The sequence below is a fragment of the Pinus tabuliformis genome, chromosome 7 (genome assembly GCF_031772625.1).
Source record: "Pinus tabuliformis cultivar Carrire ecotype Pingquan chromosome 7, CPIR1, whole genome shotgun sequence".
Lineage (NCBI taxonomy): Eukaryota > Viridiplantae > Streptophyta > Pinopsida > Pinales > Pinaceae > Pinus > Pinus tabuliformis.
Window position 1 is genome coordinate 2,071,207,565 of NC_142293.1, and position 22,422 is coordinate 2,071,229,986.

Genomic DNA, 22,422 nt, shown 5'->3' on the forward strand with positions numbered 1-22,422 from the left:
GCCATAGTACCAATTTTTTGCAACACCTTGTACGGACCATAATACTTTGGTGATAATTTATTATCCTTCTTAGATTGCTTGAGGGAAATTTGCTTATATGGTTGTAGCCATAGGAATACCCAATCACCTACATCAAAACTTCTTCCACTTCGATGTTGATCTGTCTGTTGTTTCATTCTATTCTGTGCCAACACGAGGTTATCCTTTAAGAGTTGGAGGACTTGTTGTTGATGTTCGATGTGATGTTCCACTACCTGAACCTTAGAATTTTCTCTTAAATATGATGTGATGGATGGTGGTTGATACCCATAAAGTGCCATAAATGGGGTCATTTTTGTTGCTGTATGGAAGGAAGTGTTATACCACCATTCAGCCAGAGGCAACCATTTGACCCATTGTGTTTGTTTATCAGATACAAAGCAACAAAGATATCCTTCCAAAAATTTGTTTACTATCTCAATTTTCCCATCAGATTGAGGATGATAAGATGAGCTATGAGCTAACTGAGTACCAATACAAGAGAATAATTCTATCCAAAAATTTCCCGTGAAAATGGGATCTCTATCACTTACAATAATCTTTGGGTTTCCATGTAGCTTTTGAATTGTTTCCATAAATGCAGTAGAAACTGTACTGGCTTTAAATGGATGTGATAATGCACAAAAGTGTGCATAATTGGTAAGTCTGTCAACTACCACCATGATGACACTCTTTCCCTCAGACTTGGGTAAACTTGTGATAAAATCCATTGAAACCTCCTCCCAACGTTGGCTTGGAATGGATAAAGGTTGTAATAGACCTGGTGTCTTAATTGTTTCAACTTTATTTTGTTGGCAAACCAAACATTCCGCCACAAACTTTTGAATATCTGATTTAAGGCCATCCCAAAAAAATTCCTTCTTAACCCTATGGTAAGTTTTTAAAAATCCTGATCCTAAGGGAGAAGTGTGCAATTCCATAAGAATCTTTTGTTTTAGCTGGGAATTCTTACAGAGGTATAAGCGATCTTTGTACCATAACGAATCATTTTGCCAGCTAAATGTATCAGACGTATTGGAATCTTGTTGTCACTTTCGAATAAGTGCCCACACTTCTTCGTCATTCTTCCATTCCTCCCTTGCTTCGTTTATCCAATCTGGTTGGATAATAGAAATGGCGCACAACAATGCTTCCACATCCTCATCCTTTCTTGAGAGTGCATCTGCCACCACATTTTGCTTCCCTTTTTTGTAGATGATTTCAAAGTCATAACCCAACATCTTTGTGACCCACTTTTGTTTCTCTTCAGAGGATAATCTTTGTTCTAAAAAGTATTTAAGGCTATCATGATCCGTTTTTACCTTGAAGTGTCTTCCCATTAGGTAGGGTCGCCATTTCTTAAGTGCATGGAGTATTGCCAACATTTCCTTCTCATAAATAGCTTTGCTTAAAAACTTTCCCTTGATTGGATGACTTTCAAAAGCAATGGGTCTTTCATCTTGCATTAGAACAACACCAATTCCATTTCCTGAAGCATCACATTCCACAATAAAGGTTTTTGTGAAGTCTGGTGTAGCTAAGACCGGTGCTTGGCACATTGCCTCTTTAAGATTTTCAAAGGCCTTTGTTGCTTCCGGAGTCCATGAAAATGCATCTTTCTTCAATAATGTTGTTAGAGGTGCTGCTATTCTCCCATAATTCTTAACAAACTTGCGATAATACCCTGTCAACCCGAGAAATCCTCGCAGATGCTTTATGGATGTGGGGATTTTCCATTCCTTAATGGCTTTAATTTTGCTAGGGTCTACCTTAACTCCTTCATGAGATACAATATGACCCAGATATTCCACCTCCTGGACTCCAAAGAAACATTTGGATCTTTTTGCATATAATTGTTTCTCCTCCAATAGTTGTAGCACCCTGTCAACATGTTCAACATGATCCTTCCAAGACTTGCTGTAGATTAGTATATCATCAAAAAATACTAACACAAATTTTCTAAGGAATGGTTTGAAAATTGAATTCATCAAACCTTGAAATGTTGAAGGTGCATTGGTAAGGCCAAAAGGCATGACCAAAAATTCATAATGACCCTCATGAGTTCTAAATGCTGTTTTCGAAATGTCTTCAGTCTTCATTCTGATTTGATGATATCTTGAACAAAGATCCAACTTGGTGAAGTAAATTGATCCATGCAATTCATCCAGTAATTCATCAATGACAGGAATGGGGAACTTATCTTTAATAGTGAGCTTGTTGAGCTCCCTATAATCCAGACACATGCGCCATGATCCATCCTTCTTGTGCACCAATACTACTGGAGCAGAGAAAGAACTTTGACTCGGTTGAATTATACCAACCTCTAGCATTTCTGCAACCATACGTTCAATTTCACTCTTTTGGACATTGGGATATCTGTACGGCCTGATGTTTGGAGGAACACTTTATGGAATCAGATGAATAGCATGATCATGATCACGCATAGGTGGGAGACCTTTGGGAGTCTCAAATACCTTGGAATGATTGTCCAGGACTTTTTGGAGATTTGGAGAAATAGATGATTCCGATGTGGAAACATCTAGCAAACATAATTGTGCAATTACACCTCTTTGCTCCTTTTTTAGAAGCTTTGTCATACCATTAGAGCTGATTATCTTTCCTAGTTTCCCTGCAATACCCCTTAATTCAACTTCCTTTCCTTCCGTAGAAAATTTGATGAAAAGTTCTTGAAAATTAAAAGCTATTGTACCCAAGGATTGTAGCCATTGGACTCCTAGTACAACATTAGCACCTCCCATTGGAATGGAAAGCATTGGGCTAGTAAATACATATTATCCCATGGATAGCTTGATATTATGGCACTTTCCAGAGCAATTTATTGTTCCTCCATTTGCAATCATCACTTGACACTCTGGTGCTGGATATAGGAACCAATTTAATTCTTTTGCTACCTTACAATGAATAAAATTGTGGGTGCTTCCTGAATCAATCAACACTATTGCCTTTTTCTTCTTGATTTGTCCTTCTATCTTGATGGTTTGAGGAGTGGTAATTCCCGCCAATGCATTACAAGATATGGTCATATTTATTTGTTCTTCATCTAGGCTTTGTTCCTGGAGTATATCCTCTTCTTTTTACCTTTCTTTCTCCTTTTCTTCTTCCTCTTCACAATCTATGTAGAATAATTTCTTCTCAGCACACTTATGACCTTTAATGTATTTGCTATCACAACTGTAACAAAGCCCTTTTACTCTTTTTTCTTCCAATTGTTGTGGTGTCAACCTTATAGGTTGTGGAAGACTAGGGGAAACAACACTTACGTCTTTATAGTTGTGAGTGGTATGCTTCCTGGTTGCCATAATTTTTCTTTCCATTTTTCTTGCTAACCTGAATGCCTTCTCTAATGAATCAGGTTCCCAAAGGCGAACATCATGTTGGATATTATCCTTTAAAGACCCTATGAACACATCAGTCCTATGCTTCTCTGGAATATCTTTTACCCTTATGTTCAATTTTTGGAATTCCTCAATGTGCTCCATTATTGAACCCTTTTGTTTGAAACTTATCAATTGGCTAAAAAAAGTGTTGCTTTTTGTATCCTCATAATGTGCTATCAATTCTTCCGTAAAAATTTCCCAAGTGATAAATTGTTTACGAGAGAAAAGCTATTGATACCATACAAACTGGTTTGGTTCTAAATATAAAGTTTCCATACGTACCTTTTGTGTGTTTTGCACATTATTGAGATCGAAGAATTGCTCCATCTGTAATATCCATGTGGCGGGATCCTTGCCATCAAACTTCCTCATATCAATTTTTGGAATATGGTGGCTCTTCGATCCAACATTATAGTCTATGGAATCATGATTAACATTTCTTTTGTTCACATCATGAGTTTCCTTTACAACCTTTTCACCATTAGTAAGTATTTCTTGTAGAAAATTTGTCAAATCTGTCTTCAAATCTGCCACGTCTGTCTTCAAATCTGCCCTGTCTCTCTTCAAATCTGTCTTCGAATCATCCATCTTAGCTTCCATGCCCTTTATCTTAGATTCAATGCCATTTATCTTATAGTCCACGCCATTTATCTTAGCTTCTGTTAGCTTTTGTGAGCGTGCCATTTGTTGCACTTGTTCTTGTAATTTTGATATATCATGTAGCATTTTTTCCTCCTCTTCATGAGTCATGCTAGAGCTTTCAGGTTCTTTACTAGGTGTTTGCATTTTCTTTCCTCGGGGCATCAGTTACCGATAATAATGCTTTACTATGCCCTTTGAATTCCTTCAAACCAAGCTTACGCAAAAATTTTAAAAAAACTACACACATTTTTTCACTTTGTAGAAGCCTGATATTGAATCTGATGTATCTCTGTAAATTCAGATCCTCCAGTTCTGAAATTGTGATCTATAGTATCCTTCTATGTCCTCTTTCCAATGCCACAAGTCTGACCCAAATTGGATTCTCCAATGAAGAGTTATGCGAAATATCCAACAGTGACTTGATTATAGACTTGTTCAGTAGATCGAACTTGTACGACGTGCCACGAGTCATTGTTTTGACCTTTGGATCTAAAAAATACATACAAGAAACTACAATCCGTCCTCTTTCTGTACCTTCTTACGAAATTTCAATCCGATCCCCAGAGAGAAATTTATGACGACTTTCCCTAGGTCACCTGTTTGGAATGTAATTCAGGAGTCTGCAAAAAGACCAACTTCCTCAGATCATATCTCCTCAAATATATCGCAAAAAGCTCTAAAATTCAGACCCGAGGTTCAGCGTGATTTCTTCTCAAATGGGTTTTTTTTTTCTACTTCTGAAACATCGCAGAAAAAAAAGTTATAGCGAAAATTCCACGATGATCTGTTTGGAGCAACGAAACCCTAGAATCCAAAGCTCTGATACCAAATGTTATGAAACTAGCTCAAGAAAAGATAGAAAAGATAGATCAACGCCTTAGAATTCAGCCTCTTGGAGGGGGAAACCTCCTTTACATTACATAAATGAACAATTCTTGGATGATTCAAATGACAAAACTTCCTTTCTATATATAGGAGTCCAAGGAGTCACAATATAATCCAGCCGACCTAACAATAATATTATAAAGCCACAAAAATAACAATCGAGGGATTTTATGGGGCATAGTAATAACAATATGGGGGCAATAGGGGCACAACAATATTAATAAGGGGTATAATTACAATAGTAATGGGGTAATCACTAGTATTGTAGGGACCCAACAGGAACCCTTCGCGGGGGTCATGGATGTCGTGATGATCGTCCCCTTACTTTGAGAGAGAACTAGAAAGAAAATACATTTCCTAGTCTGGGAGATGATCTTATTGCCTTTCTTAGTAGATATCAAAGAGGTGGCAATAGATGGGGCTACCTTTGGTATCCTATATAGTGAATTACCCAAAGTAATAATAACAACGCGAGCCCTTGACTCATACACAAAATGTTGCCTCCACAAGTATGGTTGGCCTAATAATACATCACAAGCATCCAGAGGTGAAAAATCACACAATACCTCATCTGTGAAGGGTTTGATGTTGTAGGGAAGGCGGAATTACTGGCGAACTCGGAGATCTCATCCTTGGTGAAGCCACTTGACATTGTACGGCTGTGAGTGTGGTGTAGTCAGTAGGCCCAACCGCTTCACAACCTCTTCTGAAATGAGGTTATTTTGGCCCCCACTGTCAACAATGAATTGCAGCGGAAAACCCTTCACCCACATCTGTGAGTGGAAAAGACGCTCCCCCTCCTCTGGATATTCAGGCTCATTCTTATGGATCTTGGCAGTGGAAATAGTGGCATTGGGCTCCGCATCAATGATATGCTTCCCTTTGCCATTCCCCTTCTCGGGTTCTAACTCAGGGTTGGAACATGCATCTAATTTGGAAGCCTTCAACTCGGCCACCAGTGACTGCTTGGTCTGGCACTCACTTGTGTTGTGAGTGGGGCTCTTGTGGAACTCAAACCACTTTCCTGTGTCCTTCTTTGGCTTCGTGGTGTTGTTTTTTCTTGTGACTTCGACGGGTTGTCTTGGGTCACCTTGCCTTGGCTTTGTCATTTGGTCTTCAGATTCACAAATCCAAAGTCTCACTTCTTTTGTTTTAACTTCTGCTCGATTTTGACAGTGTATCAGTACGTCGTGCTGAGTGAGGAGATGTTCAAGAACTTCATTTCTTCCTGGATGTACCTATGTAGGCAACCATGGTACTTGTGTACCAAATGCAGCTCAGAGTCCTTGATACCCAACTGTGTGCGAAGGGTATGAAAAATGTTTGTGAACTCTAGCAAATCTTGGTCCCTTCCCTGTCACAGCATGGTCCACCTTATGTATTTGTTCTCATAGCTTTTGACAGGGTAGTAATGCTCCTTGATGGCATCTCGGAATGAATTCCAAGTGGGTGTGGTTGAAAATAGTGAGTTCGTTCTTTCATCCTTCTGCTCGCAGTAGGTTTCCCACTAGTCCTTGACATGGGGGTCTACTTTGAGAAGAGAGAAAACAATCTTTTCTCGACTCGAACTTTCATGAACAAAAAAATACCCTTCTAAATAGATTTAACCATTTATCTACGACATTTGCGTCTATCTGACCCTCGAATATGGGTATTTAAAAATTATCTCATACCTTAAATGGTGTGGCATTTCCAGAGTAGCTGTTGGAAGCCGATGCGTCGCCTTTGGGTAGCCGCTGAAGGATCTGGGCAAAGTTTTCCATCATCGCATTCCTTTGTCACTCAAGGGATTATTCAAGCAAGATTTTGATAGGATCTCCTACCCCATCGTCTTTCTTTTCATTCGCCATGGGAGGCCATCGGGATTTGTGAGGTTGATGTTGCAAAGGTTCAACCAGATCGAGCCCTAGCTCCTTATATCCCGACCTCATTGGGGAAATGCAAAGAATTCAGAGAAAGAGCAGACCCTTATGAACCACTGATCCAGATTTAAACAGGAATGCAATAAATTAAAAATATGACCATAAACACAGAGATGTAGTGGAAATAATACTTTGTTTCATTAATGTAAAACATTGAATTATGCTTACAAACAGAAATGGAAAGAAACCAACTAGGGTGATGGTAGCTTATCTCTGATAAGAGATGTGGCAGCTACATGCCTCTGAAATGTGTTACAATGAGGCTCGAAGGCCTATTTATTGTTGAGAAACAATGGAAAACCCTAAACATTCAAAAACCTAACCCTAGAAGATAAAACGCCAAATTGTGGATCCCGTTTGGGTAAATTGGTACATCAACTTCCCGGGGTCGTAAGTTTGGTATACGATCTTTGTTTGACGCGCACAATATCTCGTTATAAAGACCTATTCGAGAAATAAAAATTTGGGAAGAGAAACATCAATCTAGGGACAATGCTCCCAATTTTCCCAAAAAACGTTGTTGAGGGCCTCAAAACGGCTCCAGAAGTTTAGGACCCGAAAAACTACTAAAAATAGTAAACTGTGCTACAATTAAGGAAACTGAAAAATTGAAAGAGACAGTTGTGGGGGTCTGATTGGGATAGGTGGGTGGCCACCAACATCTACCTGGATCATTCCTACCCCCTTAGGAAGCAATGGTCCCCACTGCGTTGAGTTCCTCCATGAGATGAGTAAACTGTTGCTGAACTTGGTCCCTAGTGAGCTGTTTTGCAATCGCTGATGTGTCCAGTAATGGTGGGAAGCATGGTTGAGGGTGGTCCACATTAAACACGGTGTAAGTGCAAGAATGGGGGAATGCTACATGTAAATTTGTGTGGCGCCTGATGTTGATCATGTCACTTCTTGTACTTGTCACTTTTCAGAATGGAGCGGTGATATCTCGACCCGTTGGGTAGAGGCGCTCTAGGAGTCAGATCAAATTAATGCTTGACCTGATAGTGCAATGGTGTCCCTATGGGTGATGAGAAGATGTTCCTTTCTGCTTTCATGACCGTATACATTTATTTTTTCTGCTACATGGAGGAATGCTTCGCGAGGGTCATGGATCTGGTGATTAGCTTCCCCTTACTTTGAGAGTGAACGAGACAGAAAATAAATTTCCTAGTCTGGGATATGATCTTATTGCCTTTCTTAGCAAAGATCAAAGAGGTGGCGGTAGATGGGGCTACCTCTGGTATCCTGTATAATGAATTTCCCAAAGTAATAATAACAGCGTGAGGCCTTGACTCATACACAACATGCCGCCTCCACAAGTATGGATGGACTAATAATACATCACAAACATCCAGAGGTGCAACATCACACAATATCTTGTCTGTGAAGGGTTTAACGTTGTAGGGAAGGTGGCATTGCTGGAGAACTCGGAGATGTCGTCCTTGGTTAAGCCACCTGATACTGTAGGTGTAGTTAGTAGGCCCAACCGCTTCACGACCTCTGCTAAAATGAGGTTCTTTTGGCTCCCACTATAAAAAATGAATTACAGTGGCGAACCCTACACTTATCTGATATTCACCCTATGAGTGACATCAGTTGAAGATTTATTAAACAAAGGTATTACAGACTCATGTGCTGGTGTGTGTTCTGTGTTATTGAAGCAACGGATTAATCATATTTCCAATACACAGACAATAAAATGGAAAGACAACAGAGAAATACAGTAAGCAAACACAAAGACACAAGAAATTTAATAAGGAGTTCACCCTATTCTCAAGGGCTACATCTCCAGGCCAACTTTCAGTGGTGGCCTTGTTCTATTGTGCCTTTAAGCAGAGAATTACAATACAGGGACTCAATGTGAGTTCACCTGAGATAGGTTTTTGCTTGGTAGGGTGGTTCTTGGATTCCCCAAGCCACTAGAGTGCACACACTCTTCTTCTTCTACCAACTCTGTGACCTTCTAGTCTACAATGGCAAGAGCCCAATGGGGTGCTCAGCTTGGACAGATCCTCTATGGGATGGCTTGAGTCTTCAAGCTCTCTGGTGCTCGATGCTACTTCTGGTTAGCTCAGGCCTCTGTCTCTTCTGCTTTGCTTTATTGTTCTCTGTGTTCAATCCTCCTCTCGGGGTTCACTATTCCACTTCTTTGTCTCTCGACTTTGACTAACTATCTAACTTGATTGATTCAATTGTCTCTATTCATGGCTTTTAGGCCATCCGTTCCAATGCCTGTTCGATTCCTCTTCTGCCTTTGTCGATTCACCTTTTTCATCTGCGCTTGGAGTTCCCTATTCAGCGTCATCATTAGCGCTCAGGGAATGGCCACTTGTTCTCCTCTAAATGGCGCCAGAATGCTTTGTCGGTTCGTTTCTTCAGTTACGTCGTGGATGCGTTTTTCCTCCACCGTGGCGATCAATTGGATTCAAAATCCTTCTAAACGCGACATTTCCTTTTCAATTTCGCTTCCTCCATCGGGCGCGATCTCAACCATCCGATCTGGGTCCTCCAGAATCGACGCCATACACACATTTTGCGCGGTTGACTTTCTCGACCGATAGTGCATGGTCAAAGGCAGTTTTCTCTCATCTCCGCCTACCACGCATTGATCGATGTATGGAATCACTTCGCTCTCGTCCAAAACCTCTTACCGTTTAAGGGTACCCCGATCAAAACCGTCGGTTTCCAGAGCACGGGTCCCGCCTTGTACTTTCAGTGCTTTTTCCTTTTTCGCCCGCGGTTCTCCAGTTCCCCCACGAGACCAAGTGCTCGGGCTTTTCCTTCACAGCCCTGTTCACCCAGTGATATGCGATTAGCGCTAAGCGCGCATAAAAAACCACCTTCTTTTCCCGATCTAGGGCTCCCAGGGGCTAATTTGGCCTCCTGTGTAGTCTCCATGGGCCTCAGTCAACGCGCTTTGACTGAGGTCCTCGTTGTTCCACGTTGGCTGCCATTGCCACTGGTTCAGGGTGTTTTTGATCGTTGTTTTGGATTCTTTAGAGGTTTGTTCCCATCTGATACAGTCATGGTTCCTTGACAATCTTCTATGGATCCAATTAAGATCACGGCCTCCCCACTAAAAAAGCTTTAAGACCACCAAAAGTTGGTTTTCAAGCATCGACTAAGTGAGGGTATTGCTTTCTCACTTGTCCAATCTCAATCCATTTTGCACTGCTCGACTTTGAACCTTTGAGCCCAATCCTGAGGTATTTAACATCTCCCCTGCGTGTCGTCCTCACCTTCCTGTCCAGCACTGTGTCTTCCTGCAATTCATTAAGATATTCAGGTAGTAGGTCATCAATAGAAGGCAATTGACTTTTCTCTTTAGGGTCCTCAATGATTGAAGGTTCAAACAATCTCAAGCAATCTACATTTACAACTGAGTAGATGTGCATGTAAGCTGGTAAATCAAGGCGAAAAGCATTTTCACCAATCTTCTCAAGTATCCTAAAAGGTCCATACCTGATAGGCTTTAGCTTTTTACCTTCACCTTGCATCCTTTCCTTGTTGATATATAGCCAGACTTGGTCTCCAAATTGAAAAATATGCTCCTTTTGATGCTTATCATGCCTAGCCTTGTACTTGGCTTGGCTCTTTTCCAGCTGTTCCTGTACTGCCTGGTGGATCTCCTGGATCTGTTTAATGAACCTAGCTACCTTGTCCACATCACTGTGTCCATCAACCATGGTATATTTACCAAAGACAAAATCCAAAGGAGACCTTGGTGTGAAACCAAAAAAGGTTTCAAAAGGAGATCTCTGTGTAGAAGAGTGTTTGGCTCTGTTGTAAGCATGCTGCACATAACACAAGTGTTCATCCCACAGCTTAGGATGTTTGCTGCAATATCCTCTCAGTAACTGGATCACTATCCTGTTTACTACTTCTATTTGGCCATCTGTTTGTGGATGAAAAGCTGTGCTTTTCTTCAGTTTGGTGTCCATCAGTTCCCACAGACTCGACCAAAACTTTCCCACAAATCGGGTGTCTCGATCAGATACAATGGAAGTGGGTAGTCCAAAATGAACCCATACATGTTCAAAGAACAATTTTGCAGTCTGTTCAGCTGTAATCTATTTATTACAAGGTATCAAAATACACATTTTGCTGAACATATCCACAATAACATATAGATAATCATGACCTTTCCTAGATTTAGGTAGTCCTCCAACAAAATCCATGGAAACACTTTCCCAAGGGTGAGAAGGAACTGGAAATGGAGTGTACAAGCCTAGTTTTCTATTGTTGGGCTTGCTTTTAGCACACATGGCACACCCTCTTACATATCTAGAAACTGTCTCATTCATTTTCGGCCAATAGCAGAACCTTTGCAGCTGTGCAACTGTTTTACTTACCCCAAAGTGACCTGATATTAGAGAAGTGTGTGCTTCCCTAATTATCTTTATCCTCTCAGTTTGTGGAATGCAGAGTTTTCCACAATGGTATAAGAGTCGGTCCTTCACATGATAGCCTAATTCTTCTACTCTTTTTCCTTGACTCAAAGTTGCATATACATCTTTAAAGTCCATATCCTGAGAATATTGTTCTATGTAGCTTTCATGTAGTACATAATTATGATTAAGTATGGTAGATGCACTTATAATGGGTCTAGATAACATGTTTGCAACCTTGTTATGTATGCGCTTTTTATATCTGATGACTAAATGAAACTGTTGTAGAAAACCCATCCATCTATAATGTCTTGATTGCTGCAACTTAGTTTGGGAGTGTAGATATTGAAGTGGTTGATGATCAGTATGTATTATTGTCTCTTTGCCCATTAAGTAATGTTTCCACTTTTTCACACTCTGAACTAATGCATACAATTCTTTATCATATGTAGGATAGTTAACTACTGTAGGATTAAAAGTCTCAAAATGATAACATATGGGTTTACCGTGCTGTGTCAACACTGCTCCCATGGCATAGTCACTGGCATCAATTTGGATCTCAAATGTTCTTTGCAGATCTGGCAGTGCTAGTATAGGTGCTGTACTAATTTTCTCTTTCAAGGTGTCGAAGGCTTTCTGATGTTTGCCTCCCCACTGAAACACCTTATTCAATCCTGCTAAAGCATGTAAGGGAGCTGCAATCGAGGAGAAGCTAGAAATGAACTTCCTCCAATATTGTGCTGCTCCTACGAAGCTTCTCACTTCTGTAGCAGGCCTGGGTTTAGGCCACTTCACAACGACTGCCACTTTAGAGGGATCTATATTCAATTCACCTCCCCTACTATATGACCCAAGTAGTTTAAAGATGTTTTGCCAAATTCACATTTTGAGAGTTTAACATAAAGTTTTTCTCTTTTCAAAACATCTAATGTCTGCTTAACATGATTTAAATGTTCTTCCCACGTTTTACTAAAAATCAGAATTTCATCCAGATACACAATAACAAAATCATCAAGAAGAGGTTTGAGTACATCATTCATTAATCTCATGAAAGTATCAGGAGCATTAGTTAAGCCAAAAGGCATAACCAGCCATTCATACAATCCCTACTTTGTTTTGAAAGCAGTCTTCCATGCATCTTGCTTTGCAGCTCTGACCTGATGGTATCCACTGTGCAAATCCAGCTTGGTGAAATAAACAACTTCCTTCAATTGATCTAAAAGATCATATATGCGAGGAAGGGGATAAGGATTCTTGATTGTTATCTTATTCAGTGCTCGGTAATCAATGCAAATTCTCCACGAGCCATCTTTCTTTCTCACCAAAACGATTGGTGACCCACATGGTGATGTGCTAGGCCTGATGAAGCCTTTCTCGAGCAACTCCTACACCTGCTTCTTGATTTCAACATTCTCTAAAGCAGACAACCTGTACATTCCAATGTTAGGCAATGGAACATCTTGCTGCAAAATAATATCATGTACTATTCCCTTTTTGGGTGGCAGACCTTTAGGTTCTTGAAACAAGACATCATACTCTGAAACAACCTTTTCTATATCAGCTTGTTGTTCAGCATTACAACCCTCAAATACATTGGTTTTATCAGGTTTCTTTTCCTTTACAACCATCAATAAGAATTGTTTGCATGAATTAATCATTCTTTTCATCTGTCTTGAGTTTATGAGAGTGTAATTATTCTTAGGCTTATGAGCTCTTACAAAGTATTCGATTCCATTTTTAACAAGTAGATACTTGTCCTCAACTATATAGAAAATAGCCTTTCTATCATACAAGTAAGGACTTCCTAAAACAATTCCACATATATCCAAAGGAATTATGTCTAACTCAACCTCATCTACAAATGCTGACCCAAAAGAAAACTTGAGTTTGCATTGTCTAGTCACTTGTAGTTGTGCTTTATCATTCAACCATCCTAATGGGTATGGTTTCTTGTGAGGTGTAGTTGCTAATCCCAATTTCTTTACAATTGCTTTAGAAATTAGGTTTACTTGTGAGCCACTATCAAACAAAGTATCAATATTTTGATTTTTGGAAATAACTCTATATGGAAAAGCTCATGCCTTATTCTCTCATTTTCTTCGTCAATAACAGATTGGGCAAAATTACTAGTAGATGCTTCAGAATTCTTACCTTTTATACCTGTGGCTGCTGTAGTTATTTCATCTCCCTAGTCTGACCCCAAATCTTTTTGAATAGCTGCAACAGTCTTCTTCTTCTTGCCCTCGGACTTCTTAGGTCTCAGATCTGGATGTAGAATCCGACAATACTCATCATCATGCCCCTAATTTTTACAGTGAATGCATGAAGATTTGGCTTTCTGTGCAGTGTTAGCCTTCCTTGCTTTCCACTTCTATTTTCTTTTCTCCTTTCTCTTGCTTATAGTGGGTTGGGATGGTCCCCCAACTTCTGGATTTCCATTCTTTCCTCTAGCTTCTAGATGAGTAGCTTGTACAGATACCTCATCTATACTAGTGGGATTAAACATGAGGATGGTATGCCTCATGTAGCTGTGTAGACCACCAATGTGATTCAAAAGAGTCTCTGGTGAGTCTAATGAGATACCCAACATCAATGCTCTCTTTCTGAATTCTTGAGTATACCCTTGCACACTTTTCCCTTTCAACTGTCGAAGAGTTTTCCAACTCATCATGGCTTGTTGCATGTAGGCCAATGGAAAGAACTTCTTTTTGATTGCAGCAACAAATTCACTCCAGACAGAGATGGTCTTTCCATGTCTTTTCATTTCAGCTTGGGTTCTGCCTTCCCACCAAACCAAGGCAGTGCCTCCTAGGCGTAGGCTTGCTAGCTGAATCTTACTCTTGTCTGAGTCTATGTTCTGTACCCTGCAATACACATTAATTTGTCTAATCCAATTATCCAAATTTTCAGTGTTTAGCTCTCCATCATATATAGGAAAATAAAATTTAACATCTAGCTTAATCAAAGATGATTTCTTATTATGCACAGGGCTATTAGGAGGTGTGAGAAAGCTTTCCTCTTTCCCCTTTCCTTTGGAGTGGTCATATAAGTGAGACTCATCTTCTTCTTTATCTTGTTTAGAACATGATGAATGTTCAACCTTTTGCTTTCTAAAGTCTCTATACATTTCTTCTACCATAAACTTTATAGTTAGGAAACTCTCTATGAATTGAGGGTCTGGCCCCACACGACATTCCTCTGATATTGTCTTCCGAGAATAGACTCTCCCAATTTCAGGATTAGTTTCCACCAACTCTCCTTCTCCTAATTTGAGCTTTGATCTTGTGAGCATTCACAGCTAAACCAACACAAGCTTGTCTAACCTTACAACCTAAAGCTCTGATACCAATTGATCTAATATTCACCCTATGAGTGACATTAGTTAAAGATTTATTAAACAAAGGTATTACAGACTCATGTGTTGGTGTGTATTCTGTGTTATTGAAGCAATGGATCGATCAGATTGCCAATACATAGACAATAAAATGGAAAGACAACAGAGAAATACAGTAAACAAACACAAAGACACAAGAAATTTAATAAGGAGTTCACCCTATTCTCCAGGGCTACATCTCCCGTCCATCTTTCAGTGGTGGCCTTGTTCTATTGTGCCTTTAAGCAGAGAATTACAATACAGGGACTCAATGTGAGTTCACTTGAAATAGATTTTTACTTGGTAGGGTGGTTCTTGGATTCCCCAAGCCACTGGAGTGCACATACTCTTCTTCTTCTACTAGCTCTGTGACCTTTTGGTCTACAATGGCAAGAGCCCAATGTGGTGCTCATCTTGGACAGATCCTCTATGGGATGGCCTGAGTCTTCAAGCTCTCTGGTGCTTGATGCTGCTGCTAGTTAGCTCGGCTCTCTGTCTCTTCTGCTTTGCTTTACTATTCTCTGTGTTCAGTCCTCCTCTCTGGGTTCACTGTTCCACTTCTTCGTTTCTTGACTTTGACTAACTATCTAACTTGACTTATTCGACTGTCTCTGTTCGTGGCTTTTAGTCCATCTGTTCCAATGCCTGTTTGGTTCCTCTTCCACCTTTGTCGATTCACCTTCTGTAGCTGCTCTTGGAGTTCCCTGTTCGACGTCATCGTCAACGCTCAAGGAGTGGCCACTTGTCCTCCTCTAAATGGAGCTAGCGTGCTTCGTCGGTTTGTTTCTTCAGTTACATCATGGATGCATTTTTCCTCCACCATGGTAGTCAAATGGATTCCAAATCCTTCTAAAATCGGCGTATTCCCTTGTTGATTCCGCTTCCTCCATCGGGCGTGATCTCAGCCGTCCTATCTGGGTCCTCTAGATCTGATGCCATATGCACATTTCGCGCGGTTGACTTGCTCGACCGATAGCGCGTGATCAATGACGATTTTCTCTCACCTTCGCCTGCCACACGTCGATCGATGTATGGAATCGCTCCGCTCTCGTCCAAAACCTCTTACCATTTAAGGGCACCCCGATCAAAACTGTTGGTTTCTAGAGCACAGGTCTCGCCTTGTACTTTCAACACTTTTTCCTTTTTCGCCCACGGTTCTTCAGTTCCCCCACGTGACTGAGTGCTCGAGCTTTTCCTTCATGGCCCTGTTTGCCCAGAGATGCGTGATTAGCGCTAAGTGCATCAAAAACCACCTTCTTTTCCCGATCTGGGGCTCCCAGGGGCTAATTTGGCCTCCTGCGCAGTCTCCATGGGCCTCGGTCAGAGTGCTTTGACCGAGGTCCTTGTCGTTCCACGTTGGCTGCCATTGCCACTAGTTTAGGGTGTTTTTGATCGCTGTTTTGGATTCTTTAGATATTTTTTCCCACTTGATACAATCATGGTTCCTTGACAGTCTTCTATGGATCCAATTCGAATCATTCACCCACATCTGTGAGTGGAAAAGACACTCCCCCTCCTTTGGATCTTTGGGCTCATTCTTCTGGATTCTGGTGCTAGCAATAGTGGCGTTGGGCTTTGCATTAATGATTTTGTTCCCTTTGCCATTACCCTTGTCCAGTTCTAACTTAGGGTTGGAACATGCATTTGATTCAGAAGCCTTCAACTCAGCCACCAGTGACTGCTTGGTCCGACACTCACTTGTGTTGTGAGTGGGGCTCTTATGGAACTCACACCACTTTCCTATGTCCTTCTTTGACTTTGTGGTGTTGTTCTTTTCTTTCACCTTCGATGGGTTGTCTTGGGTCACCCCGCCTTGGCTTTTTCCTTTGGTATTTGGATTCACAGATCCAAAGTCTCGCTTCTTCTGTTTTAACTTTTTCTCAATTTTGACAGTGTATCGGTATTCCATGCCGAGTGAGGAGATGTTCAGGAACTCCATTTCTTCCTTGATGTACCTATGTAGGAAATTGTAGTACTTGAGTACCAAATGCATCTCAGAGTCCTTGATACCCAACTGTGTGCGAAGGTTATGAAAAATGTTTTTGAACTCTGGCACATCTTGGTCCCTTCCCAGTTGCATCGTGGTCCACTTTATGTATTTGTCCTCATAGATTTTGACAGGGTAGTACTGCTTGTTGATGGCATCTCGGAATGAATTCCAAGTGGGTGCAGCTAAAAATACTTAGCTAGTACTTTCATCCTTCTACTTTCAGTAGGTTTCCCACCACTCCTTGACGTGGGGCGATGCTTTGAGAACAGAAAAAATAATCTTTTCCCGACTCAAAAATTCATGAAAAGAAAAATACCCTTCTAGCATATTTAACCACTTATCTACGACATCTGCATCTATCTGACACTCGAATATGGGTATTTTAAAATTAACTTGTACCTTAAACGAAGTGGCATTTCTAGGATAGCTGTTGGAAGCCAATGCATTGCCTCTAGGTGGCCACTGAAGGATCTGGGCAAAGTTTTCCATCATTGCGTTCCTTTGTCACTCGCGGGCTTCTTTGAGCAAGATTTTGATAGGATCTCTTGCCCCACCGTCTTTCTTTTCATCTGCCATGGGAGGCCGTCGGGATTTTTGAGGCTGATATTGCAAAGGTTCAACCAGATTGAGCCCTATCTCCTTATATCCTGACCTCGTTGGGGACATGCAAAGAAAAATAGAGAAAAAGAAGACCCCTCTGAACCACTGATCCGAATTTAAACAAGAATGCAATAAATTACAGATATAACCGTAAACACAGAGATGCAATGGAAATAATACTTCATTTCATTAATGTAAAATATTGAAATATGCTTACAAATAGAAATGAAAAGAAACCAGCTAGGGCGATGGTAGCTTATCTCTGAGAAGAGATGTGGAATTTACATGCCTCTGAACTATGTTACAATGAGGCTCGAAGGCCTATTTATTGTTGAGAAGCAATGGAAAACCCTAAACATCCAAAAACCTAACCTTAGAAGATGAAACGCCAAAATGTGGGCCCCATTTGGGTAAATTGGTACATCAACTTCCCAGGGTCGTAACTTTGGCATACGATCTCCATTTGACGTGCACAATATCTATTTAGAAAGATCTATCCAAGAAATACAACTTTGGGAAGAGAAACAATGGCCCATGGACCCATGTTGCTCCCAATGTTCCCAAAAACGTCGTTTAGGGCCTCAAAACGGCTCCGAAAGTTCAATACCTAATGCTAAAAATAGTAAACTGTGCTACAATTAAGGAAACTGAAAAACTAAAAGAGACAGTTTTGGGGGTCCAAGTGGGATAGGTGGGTGGCCACCAATATCCACTTGGATCAGGAGTACATAGAAGCTAAAGAGAAACTTAAGTACACTTTTAGGAAGTAGGGATAACTAACCAATGGTGGTTGAACTAGATGTGAGAAAATGAAGAAGGCAAGGAGTTGAAAAAGGAGATTAGAGAGGAAGAAAGTAGTGAAGTGAGGATGAGAGAGTTGGAGAATTTGAATGGGAAAGGTGAGTTGGCCAGCAAATGGTTTTGAAACAAAGGGTTGATGATAAAATATAACTCAATAAGGAGTAGTATCCAAGGCACCTCAATGAGGTATGATGAACATAATGGAGTGGGGTTATGAGAGATATGTGATTACAAAGTGACAAGTTGGATGCAATGTAGAATGAGATTGTGGATGAGAAAGAATCAAATGAACTAATGGGAAACCATATCCTAAGGCCGACATATGTGTCCCAACTATTTATGGAGGATGAGAACCTAGTAGTGGGCATGGCACTAGACAATAAAAGTTTGGACTTGTACCAATCCCATAGATAAAGCACACATAAAAACCAGACACAAAATATTGGCGGAAAAAGGTTGAAGCCTCATTCTTCCTTAGGTATTCTCACTCTCATTCATTAAAATAAATTGAATATAGTGTTACAAATAAATAGATGAGAGACAGTGTTCTCAAGATAGTGCGTGCTATCTTAGACACTTTTGGTTGAGATAATTTCTCCTTTGGTTGAGATAATTTCTCACCAGACACACGCCAATATAGGAGTTAGCTAAACTAACTCCTATCTTAGAGGAACAACCCAAGAGTTAGGCACAAATTCCTAACTTGGAATATTTAATTAATTAATTTATTTTTAGATTTATTATTGTTTTGTGAGAGAGGCTAACATTCCCCACCTTAATGATAAATCCAAAATAAGAATGAGGAACCATCTACCAAGTTCTCATACTGATCCTCAAAAACATTGCCTGAAAAAACTGCCAAAACTAGATGCTGGAAAAAACTCAAATTTGAAGAGGACATGAATCAGCTGCATCTCTGATTCATCTCTGAATGTTGCTTGAAAACTCCATTAGGTGCCAAGTTGCAAAAGGATCCAACTATCCTTTGCTTGAAAACAGCATCCAGTGTCCACTGGCACAATTTGATGAACGCCCACTGGCGTATTTGCTGATGATGATCACCCACTGGCTGATGATGTCGAAAAACAACTCAATGTTGCTTTTGCTATGATGAAAGCTGCTCACTGCTGCTTTGTTGTTGGTCGCCCACTGGTGAATTTGCTGATGCTCACTGTTGATGAAAAATTCCCACTGGTTGATGAAGATTCCCACTGGTTGCTTCACTAATGTTGTCGAGACTTTCAGTCTGACAACCACTTGTCAATTTCATTGACATCTTCCCCCCTTTGTCAGTTGAAAAGAGAGACAATATTCTACAAATTATATCTGAATTCTGAACTTCCTCCCCTTCTAGAAATAAAATATTCACTTATCTCTCCAAATACAAAATACTTATAACTCCAAAAATTACAAAATATACTCCTTATTTCTTCACTCCTTATCTCTCCATTAAAAAGTTACTAGCATTTCTTATCTCTCATCATATTCACCATTAATTTTCTCTCTGTCCCAAATATTATTCTCCACTAACTATAACACATTAAAGTTCATGAAACATTAAGTGTTAAACTTCATTCTCACCCCACTCCATGTGCATGTTGAATGAAAGATACATTTAATACCTTTTATTTATATGAGTCACTCCATTCAAATTTCACATATATACAAAGTATGTTATCCCCAAATTAAAATTAATGTTGAGACTTCACATGTAGGCATACGTCCACACATATAACTTGCTCCATAGGTCGAATGGGACTGGGAGTCACGTTGTACAACTTCATTCCAACGCAACTCAATGAAGATGGTCCATCACGTGCATATGTGTTTTGTTTTATTAATAAACGGATCATCAATGCAGCTCATGAAGACAGTATTACACCAAGTATACAGGCAGGATCTTCACAATTTTAATGATTGCATGCAACTCGTCACAGAAGTAAACCGGAAAGTCCTCACTAAGGCAGCTCCTCTTCGTAGACAAGCTCTTAGGCACGCATACTGATCCTCACAATTTGGTTACAACCCTTTCACTGACTCAGGAAACCTCTGCTTTGTGGTTGACTACATGCCTAAAATATGTCTCACAGTAGAACTCAACGCCATGATAGATCAGATCAATAAAATCGTTCTGCTAAGATATTTTTCAATGGATTTTCTCAGATTTCATGTAGCCAATGTATGAAAATTCATCGATGTTGCCTGAGCACGCAGACCCACCTCATGAAAGAGATTCAAAAATTTATTGAACAGACAGGGCACAACATATCCAACCCTTCATCGTGGTTGTGGTAGTCATACTCCTTCATTGAATTCTCTCATGGTTGACTACTTGATTAAACTTAATAATGGAAACTCATTAGATGAAGAACAAGGCATTGAATATCAACACTGCTCGTAGCACTCACAAGATCAGGGATGACATTGCTATCCAAAACACAGGTGAACTTACATTCCTCATGTTAGCCTCCTGTTGCAACATGTGTTCATATTTCATGATTGACATTTTTACATGCCAAATATGTCATCTTTCATGCTGCAAGGTTCCATATTTCCTTAAAGAAAGCCAAGGAAGAAGTCATAAAAGTGTGATAGTCCAAGTGCCTCTACTGTACTTCAATTTTTGATGAGTTGTTCCATTTTTGAAGAATTTTTCAGTTAAGGGAAGGCCAAACAGCTTAACCTTGGTCTCCTTGGGTTTCAATTTCCTGTTTTAGAATATAGAGAATGATATCTGTCCAAACAGCTTAATCTTGGCAGATTTGTAGATAGGTAGAGAATCAAAGGAGCCCAACTGCTTAATCTGGGCCCTTGGCAGAAATAAGTGTAGACTTAGATAGGAGGACCAAAAAAAAGAAAAATTGTAAAGCTGGGTCTGCAAGTCTAAGTGCACCCAAACCAAAAATAAGGAAAAAATGCTAGGAAAGTAGGCTGGGTAGGTAGTTTTGAGGTTGCAGAATGATGATTTATGATCAATTTTGTGTTTCAAAGTGTTATATATTTTCAGATCACAATCATGATGCAGTTTTTCATCTGGAGGAGCTTAAGCTGGACATAACTAACTCCCCCTTCTTCTTATTCCCCAAATCACTCACTGATTTCCCCAAAGAGGTCAAGATCTCCTTGATGCCTCTTAGTTTCATCATGTTCCATAACATTGGCCTTGGTGAAGATCTGCTTCACTCAAGGATTTCCATCCTTCCTCTTTAAGTCACTTTTCCCCAAAATAGCCTAAGGTGCCTTACCTTAGCGCTTTCTTATCACTTGTCATATTAACTACTGACTGTACTATATAACCCCTATCTATTTCCCCTCCCCTACTAAATCTATGTTAATAACTCCCCTATGTAAATATCCCACCTTATAGCACTATAGCTATGTATTTTTAAGTCCTGGGACATAGTAGTCCACCTGGGGCTATTGTGAACCCATCCGTGTCAAGAAACTAGGATTGGTCTAAACCTCTGGATAGACCAAGAACCATTACCCACCTCTCTATCCTCAAAACCCTGTAACTTTACCCCACCCGCAATCATTTGCACAAAGATAATGTTCAAAAGTTTTAAGAAACATTAAGTTTTGTTCTCCCCCGCTTGTACAAACCCATAAAACCCACAAAACCAAAGTTTAACCCTCCCAGGAGCATTTGTTTAAGATCCAATATTCGTGCAGATCCCTTGTATAAACATGCTGCCAGCTCCGTCTCCCGTCAACCCTCCGATCCGCCCCTCCCAGATCCGACGGCTCTCGGCGATTTCGGAGCCGTCCTGTTCCCCGACTGTTAGCGCCCGATTGCCCGGCGATTTTTCCGTCGTACAGGAGGGCACGCATCCGCCCGTGATTGCATTGGATTTGCTCTGACAGTTACCGCCCTCGTACAGAAGGCGATCCGATGAAAACCACAAACCGCCTTTTGTCCCTCCCCCTGACGAGTGCACCAGGACGCTACCACGTCATCTGCACACATCGGCCTCCTACCAAGTCACCCTTGCCACGTCACTTCCACCATGTCCCTGCCACGTCACCCGCCGTACATGATAACGTCACCATGCTGACGTTATCTTGTTGATGTAATCTGCCGTACTGGGGCTCACCCGCTGACGTCATGCTGACATCATCATCAATTTTGGCATGAGAGGTGAAAATCGTGCTTAGGAAGCCCGAATTCAAATTCTGAGGCAATTTTTCATGCGCGATTAGCACCTAGCACTAATCGCACATGACTACGGGAAAAGGGCCAAAGTGGAAAGCCCCTCATCGCGCAGCCCCCAGCAAGCCCGAAAGGCACTGAATGACCTGTTTTTCTTCGCGAAGCTTTCAGAAAGGAGCAAAAGACAGTTCTAAGGGAAACAGAGGGCCGAACAGCGGCCATTAAGTTTTGATTTGACCCACAACAAAGGAGAAAACTGGC